This window comes from Danio aesculapii, chromosome 18, assembly GCF_903798145.1.
Source record: "Danio aesculapii chromosome 18, fDanAes4.1, whole genome shotgun sequence".
Lineage (NCBI taxonomy): Eukaryota > Metazoa > Chordata > Actinopteri > Cypriniformes > Danionidae > Danio > Danio aesculapii.
The window spans coordinates 21,288,654-21,301,704 of record NC_079452.1 but is presented as its reverse complement, the minus strand read 5'-3'; positions in this window follow the sequence as shown (position 1 = coordinate 21,301,704).

Below are 13,051 nucleotides of genomic sequence, written 5' to 3'. Positions count from 1 at the left end.
AGTAATTATAGTAAATTTATAAGTAATTTCAAATCACATCATTTGTTAAAATTAGTATATCTTAAAAATAAAGTTGAAACCTGACCCAATTATGAAACAGTAAATTATCATTCATTCATTTTCTTTTCGGCTTAGTCCCTTTATTAATCAGGGGTCACCACAGCGGAATGAACCACCAACTTATACAGCCTGCCACAACCCAACACCAGGAAACATCCATACACTCTTGCATTCACACTCATACACTATGGCTAATTTAGTTAATCAATTCTCCTATAGCGCATGAGTTTGGACTGTGGGGGAAACCGGAGCACCCGGAGGAAACCCACATCAACACAGGGAGAACATGCAAACTCCACACAGAAATGACAACTGATCCAGCCGATCTGTTATGTGTAATTTTCAAGTTCAGTGTTTTACAGTGCGGTCGCAGCCCTCAGATATAAAGACTTCTCCTAGTGCAGTCGCTTTACTTCTGAACTGTGTCTGTGTGATTTTGTGTTGCCAAATATTGTATTTATATGCATTACACATCAAGATTTTGCATTTAAGGCCGGCTTTCTGATTGACGTAAAGTTTGTTTTAAAATTATTTACACATTCAGACTTTCTCCTTAGTAATATAATAACAGCTTTAAATTGCGTGTGTGTGTGTGTGTTCAGGCCTTCTTAGCCATTAGCTTTCATGTCCGAGTCCCTATAGAGTCCAGCAGCAGCAGCATTAGTCTGACACACAGACCTTTTAAGAGCCGAAATAGCCCATCGTCCTCCTAATGGAGCGTCTGTGGCCCAGTTCTGTCCTCTTCAAAGTGACCGTGCCGCTCTGCTGACTCTGTCCAGCGTTTAGAGACGTGTTGGGGATGTTCCAGGTCTACACATTGATATTTATAAATACTTTTGTCTACCAAATCAGGTTAGGCTCACCTCAACAAGTTCACTTTCCTCTAATGAGTCTATTACACCTTTATCGTAACACTGTGTCCTACATGACGCCACAACATGCGATGCATGCGATCTTGTGTTAAAAGATAGTGTTGTATCTGGTGTTAGAGTTTTGTTCTAACCATCTGCGACGGAGATGCATAATTTTTATTTTAGAAATGTTTTCTATTTCAGAGACGTTGCAGAAAAACAGCAGCATAAACTACTATGACAATGATCCCCTCAGGTACTGATTATGGGCTTTATCCAGTGTTAAATGCTCCCAATGTGAGTTTGAATACTATTTAGGTGGCATTTATTGCCGTACTACTAAAAGCAGCAGAGCAATTCCATGCAAATGTCATCCATGCCATGAAAAACTTAAGTTTCCCCCCCAAAATTTCTACATTTTCTGTATTTTACAGTACTTTAAACATACTCAAAAATGTCTCTGTCAGTGTTTTCAAACTATTATATTTGATTCACCAAAGTCCCACAAGTGCCATTTTGACATCCGTCACATCCATATCAGAGAAATGTCACATCCATAACGAAGCTTTTTCCCTCATAGATGCAAAATTGTCAAATAAAACATAAATAAATCAATTGTTTTTGTTCTGTAGTGAGCAGCTCTTCTGCATTTGATCAGCATTATTTATTATGGGTTGTGCAGTTTAATTCACAGAACTACTGTAAACTCACAGACTCTTCGGTCACATCCATAACGCATGTCTATTTTCCTCATTTAAAATCTAAAAAAGGTTTACAGGTTGATATTTTTCTGATCCCAGAACTCTGTGGTGAGTTGTTTTGGTGAATATAAACATGTGTCAATATAATGTTAATATACTTTCCCTGTAAGTTTAACTTTTGAGTTTTTACTGCAGATGTCACATCCATAACGCTGGAATTGCTTAACAGCAGATAGTTCAGCACAGATGTTGAAAATTAAATAACTTGCACATGGTTTGAAAATGAAAGTCAGAACTGTACTGCAAACCAACAACAGAGGTTTCATAATGTATTAATTTGATTTAGAAGATACGACCTGTGGCCTAATGGTTAGTGAGTTGGACCTGTAACCCAAAGGCTGCTGGTTTGATTTGCCGGTCCTTGCAGGAATTGAAGGATTTATATTTATATTTATATATATATACAGTTGAGGTCAGAATTATTCACCCCCCTTTGAATTTTCTTATTTAAATATTTCCCAAATGATGTTCAACAGAGCAAGGGAATTTTCACAGTATGTCTGATAATATTTTTTCTTCTGGAGAAAGTCCTATTTATTTTATTTAGGCTAGAATAAAAGCCGTTTTTAATTTTTTAAAACCCATTTTAAGGTCAATATTATTAGCCCCTTTAAGCTATTTTTATTTTCAATAGTCTCCAGAACAAACCATCATTATACAATAACTTGCCTAATTACCCTAACCTGCCTAGTTAACCTAATTAACCTAGTTAAGCCTTTAAACGTCACTGTAAGCTGTATAGAAGTGTCTTGAAGAATATCTAGTCTAATATTATTTACTGTCATCATGACAAAGAGAAAATAAATGAGTTTTTAAAACTATTATGATTAGAAATGTGCTGAAGAAATCTTCTCTCAGTTGGGAAATTGGGAAAAAAAATAAACAGGGGGGCAAATAATTCTGACATATATATATATATATATATATATGTGTGCGTGTGTGTGTGTGTGTGTGTATGCATGTACTCATATTCCTGAATGAATCAATAAATAAATATACACACACACTTATTTTAAAAGTTAATATAGTTTATAAATAATATTTTGTGCTTAAATTTGGACAATTGAGTTGTAGACGAGATAACCCTTAAGAATTATTGGAAGAAATCAATACCTGTACATTATTCATTCATTTCCTTCAGCTTAGTCCCTTATTTATCTTGGGTTTCCACAGCGGAATGAACCACCAACTATTCCAGCATATGTTTTACACAGCAGATGCCCTTCCAGCCACAACCCAGTACTGGGAAACACCCATAAACTCTCATTCACACACACACACACACACTCACTACGGTCAATTTAGTTAATCAATTCCCCTATAGCACATGTGTTTGGATTGTGGGAAAAAAACGGAGCAACCGGAGGAAACCCACACCAACACGGGGAGAACATGCAAACTCCACACAGAAATGCCAACTGACCCAGCTGAGACTGGATCATTGTGAGGCCACAGTACAAACCACTAAGCCACCATGTCGCGAGAATCAAGCATTTATAAACATGTTCCCAAGTGACATCTTGACTATCTTTATTTCCGAGAGTATAACTTCAGTGTAACTTTGCAAAAGTTTTGAGAATGTTCCCTCTTAATACGAGGCACATAGTACCGCATAAATATTGCAAAAAGATAGACAAGCTGTAGCATAAAAATGATTATGAATGCATTAGTTAAAGCTAACGCTATAAGAAACTCTTTGAAATTTGACTTTATTTTTTACTGCTCCTCTTGTGTGGTCTCTTCATATCTGCATATTGCATAATTCACACATCTTCCCTATTTTCTTCAGCATAATGGCCTCTCTTTGATCTCTCTGCAGTAAAGGGCTGTGGGAAAGTTGAATGATAAAGTTATATAACAGGAGGAGTTTTAAACCTTCAGTGAAACCACATTAGGTGGAGAGAGATGCATGCGATCACATTGCATTTGTAGTGTTAATCTGAAGGAGAAACGGTATTCCTTGCCTGCTGTCAGTGAAACATCGCACTGAAACAAGCGTTTTTCATTTCCTGGGTTATATAAGAAATTAACGCCAAACTGATTTGTTGAAAAGCTCATACGAATACATGCAAATGAACAGTAAAATGGCATATAAAATGAGGAAATAAAAAATGCAGCCTGTAAAAGCATATGCAGAGGTCCCCGATGACAAAAACATGTGTTAAACCCAAGTTTTTCTGACATCTAGTTATAAAAATGTTAGAATTTTATAACACATCAGGTTTTTTAATGGTTTTAAAAGACTTTTCATTTTGCAAGCATCATGGTAAACCTAATTCTGAATGTCATTTGAACATTCTGAAACCAAGTAATGTGTTTATTCTTTTCCTATCACTAGCTATGTCTCCATTCTCCGATTTGTATGCGTATTTTGGATGTGCGCATAAAAACGGTTAATGCCAAGAAGCGCATAGATTTTGGGAATGCGCATAATAAACGTATAAATGTTGACATACTGTCTTCTGAGGCGCAAGTCATTCATTAAATAAAGAAAAGATTGGCGCAGCTTCTCCTACTACAGTAAATTCAGTTTTTACTGTTGTTATTTAGCACCAGTTAATCAGGAAGTTACGATTTTGTTCTCATTTGACTGTTTTGGTATATCTCAGTCTGCAAAATGCGGCTGCTAGACTACTCTCTGGCATCCGCAAGCATGAGTCGATAACTCCAATCTTAGCTGCACTTCACTGGTTACCCATTAAATACACAATTAATTAAAAGATTTTATGATTCGTTTACAAAGCCGTCAATAATCTCGCTCAGTACCTTACTGACTTGCTTTGTCTGTATACCCCCTCTCGATCATTGAGATCTTATGATCTCAATTTACTCACCGTGCCCAGAACACGCCTTAAAAAACGAGGTGATCGAGTGTTTGCTGTTGCTGTATTTTTTTTTTATCTTTTAATTGTTTAATATTCAAATGGCCAAATTCTGACAGAGGAAAGTTGAATGTGGTGTTTGCTATTAATATTTGCCTAATAAATGACAATAGGCTACAGTTTTTATTTTAAAACTTTAACAGATTTCATTTCTTCTAATGAGATATGATTAATAAATTTGTATTTTAAAAATAAGTATTTTTTTCTTCATATTTCTTTATTGTAAATTTTTTAGGAAATATTTTAGTACATCCGACAAGCTAATCCAGCTACAAATAGTGCTTAAAATGTCAAAACCCCATAATTAAACCTCAAAATTGAATACAAAATGAAGTGAATAGCTGCAAAAATGTTTAGGTTTTTGAGAAAAAAAGAAGCTCCCCTTTCACCAGGCTGGCTAAAGACCTGAATGAGTAATTCCAGGACATTTTCAGAAATATCCGACTACTTCATTTATGTTTTGGGCATTGTTCTAAATCCAAACCCAAATTAAGGAACCGAACCAACATTTAATGATCATAGTCATATCAAACTATTTATGTGCCAACTATCCAAGATCTTCATAGACAACAAAGTGCTTAATACATAAATAAACTTCACTGAACAGGCATTAATATTACAATTATTATCAATTAATTAATTCATTCATTTTCTTTTCGGCTTAGTCCCTTTATTAATCTGGGGTCGCCACAGCGGAATGAACCGCCAACTTATCTAGCATGTGTTTTACACAGCGGATGCCCTTCCAGTTGCAACCCATCACTGATGGGAAACATCCATACACACTCATTCACACACATACACTACAGATAATATAACTTATCCAATTCACCTGTACCACGTTTTTGGACTTGTGGGGGAAACCTGAGCACCCGGAGGAAACCCACGCCAACACGGAGAGAACTTGCACACTCCACACAGAAATGCCAACTTACCCAGCCGAGACTCAAACCAGTGACCTTCTTGCTGTGAGGCGAACGTGCTTCCCACTGCGCCACAGTACAGCCTATTATTATTAATAATAATTATTATTTTATAATTATATAGGGGTGTAACGGTGACGCAGTGAGCTCACAGCAATCAGGTTGCTGGTTCGAGCCCCGGCTGGGTCAGTTGGCATTTCTGTGTGGAGTTTGCATGTTCTCCCCATGTTGGTGTGGGTTTGCTCCGGGTGTTCTGATTTGCCCCACAGTCCAAACACATGCGCTATAGTGGAATTGGGTAAGCTAAATTGGCCATCGTGTATGTGTGTGATTGAGTGTGTATGCATGTTTCCATGTGATGGGTTGCAGCTGGAAGGGCATCTGCTGCGTAAAACATATGCTGGATAAGTTGGCGGTTCATTCCGCTGTGGCGACCCCAGATTAATAAAGGGACTAAGCCGAAAAGAAAATGAATGAAAAAATTATTCATTATTATTATTATTTTATATTTATATAAGGAGTGGCATGGTGGCTCAGTGGTTCGCACTGTAACCTCACAGCAAGAAGGTCACTGGTTCGAGTCACAGCTGAACCAGCTGGCATTTCTGTGTGGAGTTTGCATGTTCGGTGTTGGCGTGGGTTTCCACCGGGTGCTCTGGTTTCCCCCACAGTCCAAACACATGCGCTATTGGTGAATGGGGTGAACTAAATTGGCCGTAGTGTGAGTGTGTGTGAAATAGTGTGTATGGGTGGTTCCCAGTACTAGATTGCAGCTGGAATGGCATCCGCTGTGTAAAACATATGCTGGAATAGTTGGCGGTTCATTCCACTGTGGCGACCCCTGATAAATAAAGGACTAAGCTGAAGGAAAATGAATGAATGAATGCTTCCAGGAAACATGGACGTGCTTCTAGGTTTCATTTTGGATGGAAAAATCAGATTCGGTAGTGGAAGACGTGAAGAGTAATGAAATAGAAACAGGAGAATGTATAGAGATGTCAGAACACACACAGAGAGAGAGAGAGACAGGAGTAGATGTGATCTGAAATCCACCCACTGCATGGGAATGACGAACGCTCAGTTTTGGCTGATTGCGTAAGACAGGACATAATGAGATTATAACGGGTCAGTGCACCGCGTCCATGCTGAAGACCTTCAGGTCTGAGGAAAGTGAGAGAATTTCCCATTGAGAGTGTTCTGGAGGAAAACCCTGTAGAGAATGCTCTGTGATTGACACAAGACCTCGCTTTATAAACCCCTTCTCCCTTTTAGCTGTCGAAGGGCCTCTTGTGTTTGTCGAAAGGCAGCTGAAGCCATGTGTTAATGTGAGTGTCATGAACGCATTCGCTAATGTGCCCATGATTCTCAATACACTCGCTCACATGCTTCACAGACACATCTCTTTCTCTCTCCCTCTGTACACCCACACAGAGATGATGATGATGATGATGATGATTCATGCTTCTACGGTACAGTGAATTCAGACTTGACTGTTTTGAGTTTCTTCATTAAAGCTGCTATTGAAAACCCCTGTTATAGTGACACCGGTGGCCGTTCAGTGAACTGCAGCTTATTGCTGCGCTTCATTCATTCATTCATTTTCTTTTCAGCTTAGTCCCCTTACTAATCTGGGGTCGCCACAGCGGAATGAACCGCCAACTTATCCAGCACATGTTTTACACAGCAGATGCCCTTCCAGCTGCAACGCATCCCTGGGAAACATCCATACACACTCATTCACACACATACACCACGGACAGTTTAGCTTATCCAATTCACCTATATTACATGTTTTTAGGAGCACCCGTAGAAAACCCAATCGAACACGGGGAGAACATGCAAACTCCACACAAAAACGCCAACTGACCCAGCTGAGGCTCGAACCAGCGACCTTCTTGCTGTGAGGCGAGCGTGCTACCCACTGTGCCACCGTGCTGCCCTTAAATAGACTCTATAATTAAAATAATATGTTGCAAATAAAAGTGGGTGGCATGGTGGCTCGGTTATTAGCACTGTGGCCTTACTGCAAGAAGGTTGCTGGTTCGAGTCCCGGCTAGGTCAGTTGGCATTTCTGTGTGGAGTTTGCATGTTCTCCCGGTGTTGGCGTGGATTTCCTCCGGGTGCTCCGGTTTCCCCAACAGTACAAACACATGCGCTATAGGTTGCAGCTGGAAGGGCATCCGCTGTGTAAAACATACGCTGGAAGAGTTGGCGGTTCATTTTGCTGTGGTGACCCCAGATGAATAAGGAACTAAGCTGAAGGAAAATGAATGAATGAATAAACCTTGAAGACCTTGTACGTTTTAACTAAGTCTTTTACAGTTGTTTATCTTGTTTGATAAATGAAGCTGAAACAGCATTAAAACACCAGCCAGCCAACCAAAGAAACTCTGTTTCCAATATTACGCCTCCCATTCTGTGCATTAAAATAATAATTAATATTTTTGGCCTATTTACTAAAAGAGTCATTAAAACACAGTGAGCGCTGAGTAACCGCTGACCCTTCTGACCCCACAATGCCTTAATTATCAGAGTAATAATTAGAATAAATTAACAAATGCATAGTTCATCCAAAACACATATGTAATCTTTTATTTTTCTTTTTTCGTTTATGGGTCAAAGATGAGACATCCCATTCTGATTTCTGAATTAAATTCAATATACAAAAGCTATTTAATATTCATAGAAGGCATATTAAATGCTACCAAAGTGTCTAATGGTTAGAAAATAAGCTGAAAAATGTCCAAATATAATTCATTCATTCATTTTCTTCTCAGCTTAGTGCCTTTATTAATCTGGGGTCGCCACAGCGGAATGAACCGCCAACTTATACAGCACGTGTGTTACGCAGCGGATGTCCTTACAGCCGCAACCCATCTCTGTGAAACATCCATACACACTCATACACACTCATACACTACGGACAATTTAGCCTACCTAATTCACTTATACCGCATGTCTTTGGACTGTGGGGGAAACCGGAGCATCTAGAGGAAACCCACGCAAACGCAGGGAGAACATGCAAACTCCACACAGAAACGCCAACTGACCCAGCCGAGGCTCGAACCAGCGAACTTCTTGCTGTGAGGTGACAGTACTACCTCCTGCGCCACTGTGTCACCCCAAATATAAAAAAATAAATAAATAAATAAATAAATAAATAAATAATAATAATAATAATAATAATAATAATAATAATAATAATAATAATAATAATAATAATAATAATAATAATAATAATAATTCATCACATTTATATAGCTCTTTTCTGGACACTCAAAGCGATTTACACATTTTTGGGGGGGAGAATCTCCTCATCCACCACCAGTGTGCAGCATCCACCAGGATGACACGACAGCAGCCATATTGCACTAGACCATACACCACACACTAGCTGATTGGTGGAGAGCAGACAGAGTGATTAAGCCAATTATAATATGGGGAGGGTTAAGAAGCTATGAGGGGGCAAATTTGGCCAGGATGCCAGGGTTAAACACCTACTCTTTTTCAAAGGACATCCTGGGATTTTTAATGACCACAGAGAGTCTACCTCGGTTTAACATCTCATCCTGAAAGACAGCTTTCACTGAGCAGAATAGAGTCCCCTTCTCTATACTGGGGCATTAGGACCCACACAGACCGAAGGTTGAGCACCCCCTGCTGGTCTCACTAACACCACTTCCGGCAGCAACCTAGCTTTCCCATGTGGTCTCACATCCAGGTATTGACGGGGCGCAGCCCTGGTTGGCTACCTAGTGGCGACCTAGTCTAAATATAATAAATTAAGAAATGATCATAGTAATTTTGCACCTCTTTTTTCCCTCAAATTTTGCCTCTTATATTTCAGATCACAGTAAATTAGCATTTTGGGGCCAAACAATGATCCTTAAATAGAGGCTTTTAAATTGCCATCGAATGATTCTTGTAAATTACTTTGACTTGAATTTGATTAAACACTTGCTGCTATTAATACAATGTCTAAACAAGTGTCTCCACTTCTTACGCTCTCAGAAATAAAGGTACACTGCAAAAAGGCTTCTCTAACTAAGAGTTATTGTGTTGATTCAAGTTCAAATATCTAAAAATTCTCAAATCAAGAAGCATTGAAATGAAAGGAAGAAAAACTCTGAGTAATTCTAATTTTTTCAACACCATAGACTGTAAAATATATGGATGTAGTATCCGTGACGTCACCCATAGGTTTCTGAAAAGCGCAAAAGAAGCTACAAGTAGGCGCGGCCAACCGTCGCCATTTTGTTCGCGCGTCATCGCACCCACGGCGGGATACCAAACAAGGGCAAAGAGGCGGAGAGTGGGCGGAGCTACAGACACCTGCTGGCACTTTGCTTAGACCTGGCAGACAGACTTTACTTTGGGAGAAACGCTTGATACTCTATTATCTGCAACTCCTGTGTGTTCTGACCACATGTGTTTTGCTGTACACTATATCAATAAAGTGTTTAGACTTTTAAAAGCGATTTTCACAATGCTAAATGCTTCTCTTAGCTTACTCAGATTGATGTTTTTCCCTTTGACATAAGATTATTTCCCCATTTCCCCATTGACAGATTACTTTGCTTGTCTTTTTAATTGAGGAAAACTCACTTTGTCCCTCATATTACTTCTTAAAGCATCTCAATATGTTTCACTTGTCCAGAAATCACCTTTTGATTTAAGAAATTTAGATATTTGAACAAGAAACAAGACTAAAATATTTAAGCAAGAAAAGCATTTGTGCAGTGCAGATGGGACCCCCTTGCATATCTCTCTTAAATAAATAGAAAGAGATGAATCTCCAATGCAGCTCATTTTACTCACCACACATTGTACCAGTGGGAAAGCAGAAACTTCCCGTCCTCTTTTTTACTCTGCTGTTGCATCCATTCCTGCAGGACCCGAAAGAACTGCTGGAAGCTCCAGGCGGCCCCGGTCCTGGTCCGTTCCCCCGACACCCTTCCCTCCGTCTGGTCCAGTTCTGTCAGTCTTCCCAACACCCTCCTGCTTCCCGAAAACCCCCCTCAGCGATCCTCCGTATCCGCAGCTCAGACGCTCCAAAGAAGCTCAAAACACCATGCTTGTTGGTTGTGCCGAATGATGAAACTGTGTGACGGCGGTGTGAAGGGAGAGAAGCAGAAACATGGTCATTAATCTTTCACTCCAAAAGCAGCCAGGGAAGTCTTTCTGTTTCTCAGTGTTTGCATTGAAGCAGTCGAAAATAACAATAACAAGTCCAAAATCTCTTCAAAACCTGCTCTGTGTTTGATTTGAAGCTGTGCACATCTAAAATAAGTCCAAAATCTCTCCAAAACCTGCTCTGTGTTTGTCTTGAAGCCGTGCACATCTAAAATAAGTCCAAAATCTCTTCAAAACCGGCTCTGTGTTTGTCTTGAAGCCGTGCACATCTAAAATAAGTCCAAAATCTCTTCAAAACCGGCTCTGTGTTTGTCTTGAAGCTGTGCACATCTAAAATAAGTCCAAAATCTCTTCAAAACCTTCTCAGTGTTTGATTTGAAGCGATGCACATCCAAAATAAGTCCAAAATCTCTTCAAAACCTGCTCTGTGTATGTCTTGAAGTTGTTGGCCAGATTGTGCACATCCAAAAAAAAAAACACAAGTCCAAAATCAGTCTCTTTAAAATCTTCTGTGTTTGATTTGAAGCTGTGCACATCCAAAATAATAAGTCCAAAATCTCTTCAAAACCTTCTTAGTGTTTAATTTGAAGCCATGCACATCCAAAATAACTATGACAAGTCCAAAAATCTCTTTAAAATATTCTGTGTTTGATTTGAAGCTGTGCACAACCAAAAAAAAAGTTCAATATCTCCTCAAAATCTTCTGTGTTTGCCTTGATTTGATGCACATCCAAAACAATAACAAGCCCAAAATCTCTTCAAAATCTTCTGTGCTTGATTTGAAGCCGTGCACATCCGAAACAAGTCCAAGATCTCTTCAAAATCTCCTCTGTGATTGTCTTGAAGCCGTTGTCCAGATTGTGCACATCCAAAAAAAGCTCAAATCCTACAACTCTCTGCAGAAATCAGCCTGTTGTCTCCTGTATCGTGGCAGCAAACTGGTGCTGGAGTGAAAAACTGGTTGACTTTTTCAATTGGAAATAATAAAGAATAAAGTGAGAAGATGGAGATCAGATGGAAAGGGCCGGTTTAGAGGTCAGAGGCCAAAAAGCCGTGTGTTTATATCCAGAAGAGATGAAAGAGAGATGCTGTGAAGGAGAGAGGACGCTTTGTGCTGGCTTTAAATATTGAGATCCCGTCTGACACAGTGTTACAGCATCCACAGTCAGTGTCCGGAACAATTCAAGTCCACAAATATCCTGGATCTGCCTTTAAAGTTTCTCTTTTGGATTGAGAATGTGTGCTCGGAGGTTATTTTCGGTGCTGTTTTGAAGTGCGTTCAGGTCGCTCCTCCTGACTTCATAATATTGCCTGGCATCTTCCCTACCGAGCTCTCAGTGTTGCTCAGAGCCGCTCTCTCTCTCTCTCTCTCTCTCTCTCTCGCTCTCTCTCTCACTCACTCACTCACTCACTCACTCTTGCTCGCTTTCTCTCTCTCAATTCAATTTGATTCGATTGAATTGAATTGAAATCAATTCGATTCAATTCAATTCAATTCAATTCATTTCCCTCCTCATTGGAATAGTAATATGTCACATATTTCCAAAGCATACATAGCAGAGATTTAATACTAGTAACAACAGTGATAATAATAACAAAAATAATATCTTTTAAAAAATAAATACATTCATACTATATAAAAGAATAAATAATAAATATTTATATACTTATTTTCTCTCTCTCTCTCTCTCTCTCTCTTTCGCGCTCTCTCTCTCTCACTCACTCACTCTTTCTTGCTCGCTTTCTCTCTCAATTCAATTTGATTTGATTGAATTGAAATCAATTCGATTCAATTCAGTTCAATTCCCTCCTCATTGGAATGGTAATATGTCACATATTTCCAAAGCATACATAGCAGAGATATAATACTAGTAACAACAATAGTGATAATAATAACAAAAATAATATCTTTTAAAAAATAAATGCATTCATAATATAAAAAAATAAATAATAAATATTTATATACTTATTTTCTCTCTCTCTCTCTCTCTCTCTCTCTCTCTCTCTCTCTCTCTCTCTCTCTCTCTCAAATCAGTTTTAATATGCTTTATAGGCATGACAAATAAAATAAATGTATTGCCAAATCATTGTTGATGTCTATTTTATGTTTAAATTTTATTTTATTGTTAAATTTCTATTTTATTGTTAAAAATTATATTAATACAAAAATAAAATATAAATGTAATGACAATAAAAACAAATGAATAAATAATAACGAACGGTATATTTAACAATCAACATTTTAGGATGCATAAATAACAGTCTAGAATTCATTCATTTTCTTTTCGGCTTAGTCCCTTTATTAATCTGAGGTCGCCACAGCGGAATGAACCGCCAACTTATCCAGCACATGTTTTACACAGCGGATGCCCTTCCAGCTGCAACCCAGTACTGGGAAACATCCATACACAATCATTCACACACATACACTACGGCCAATT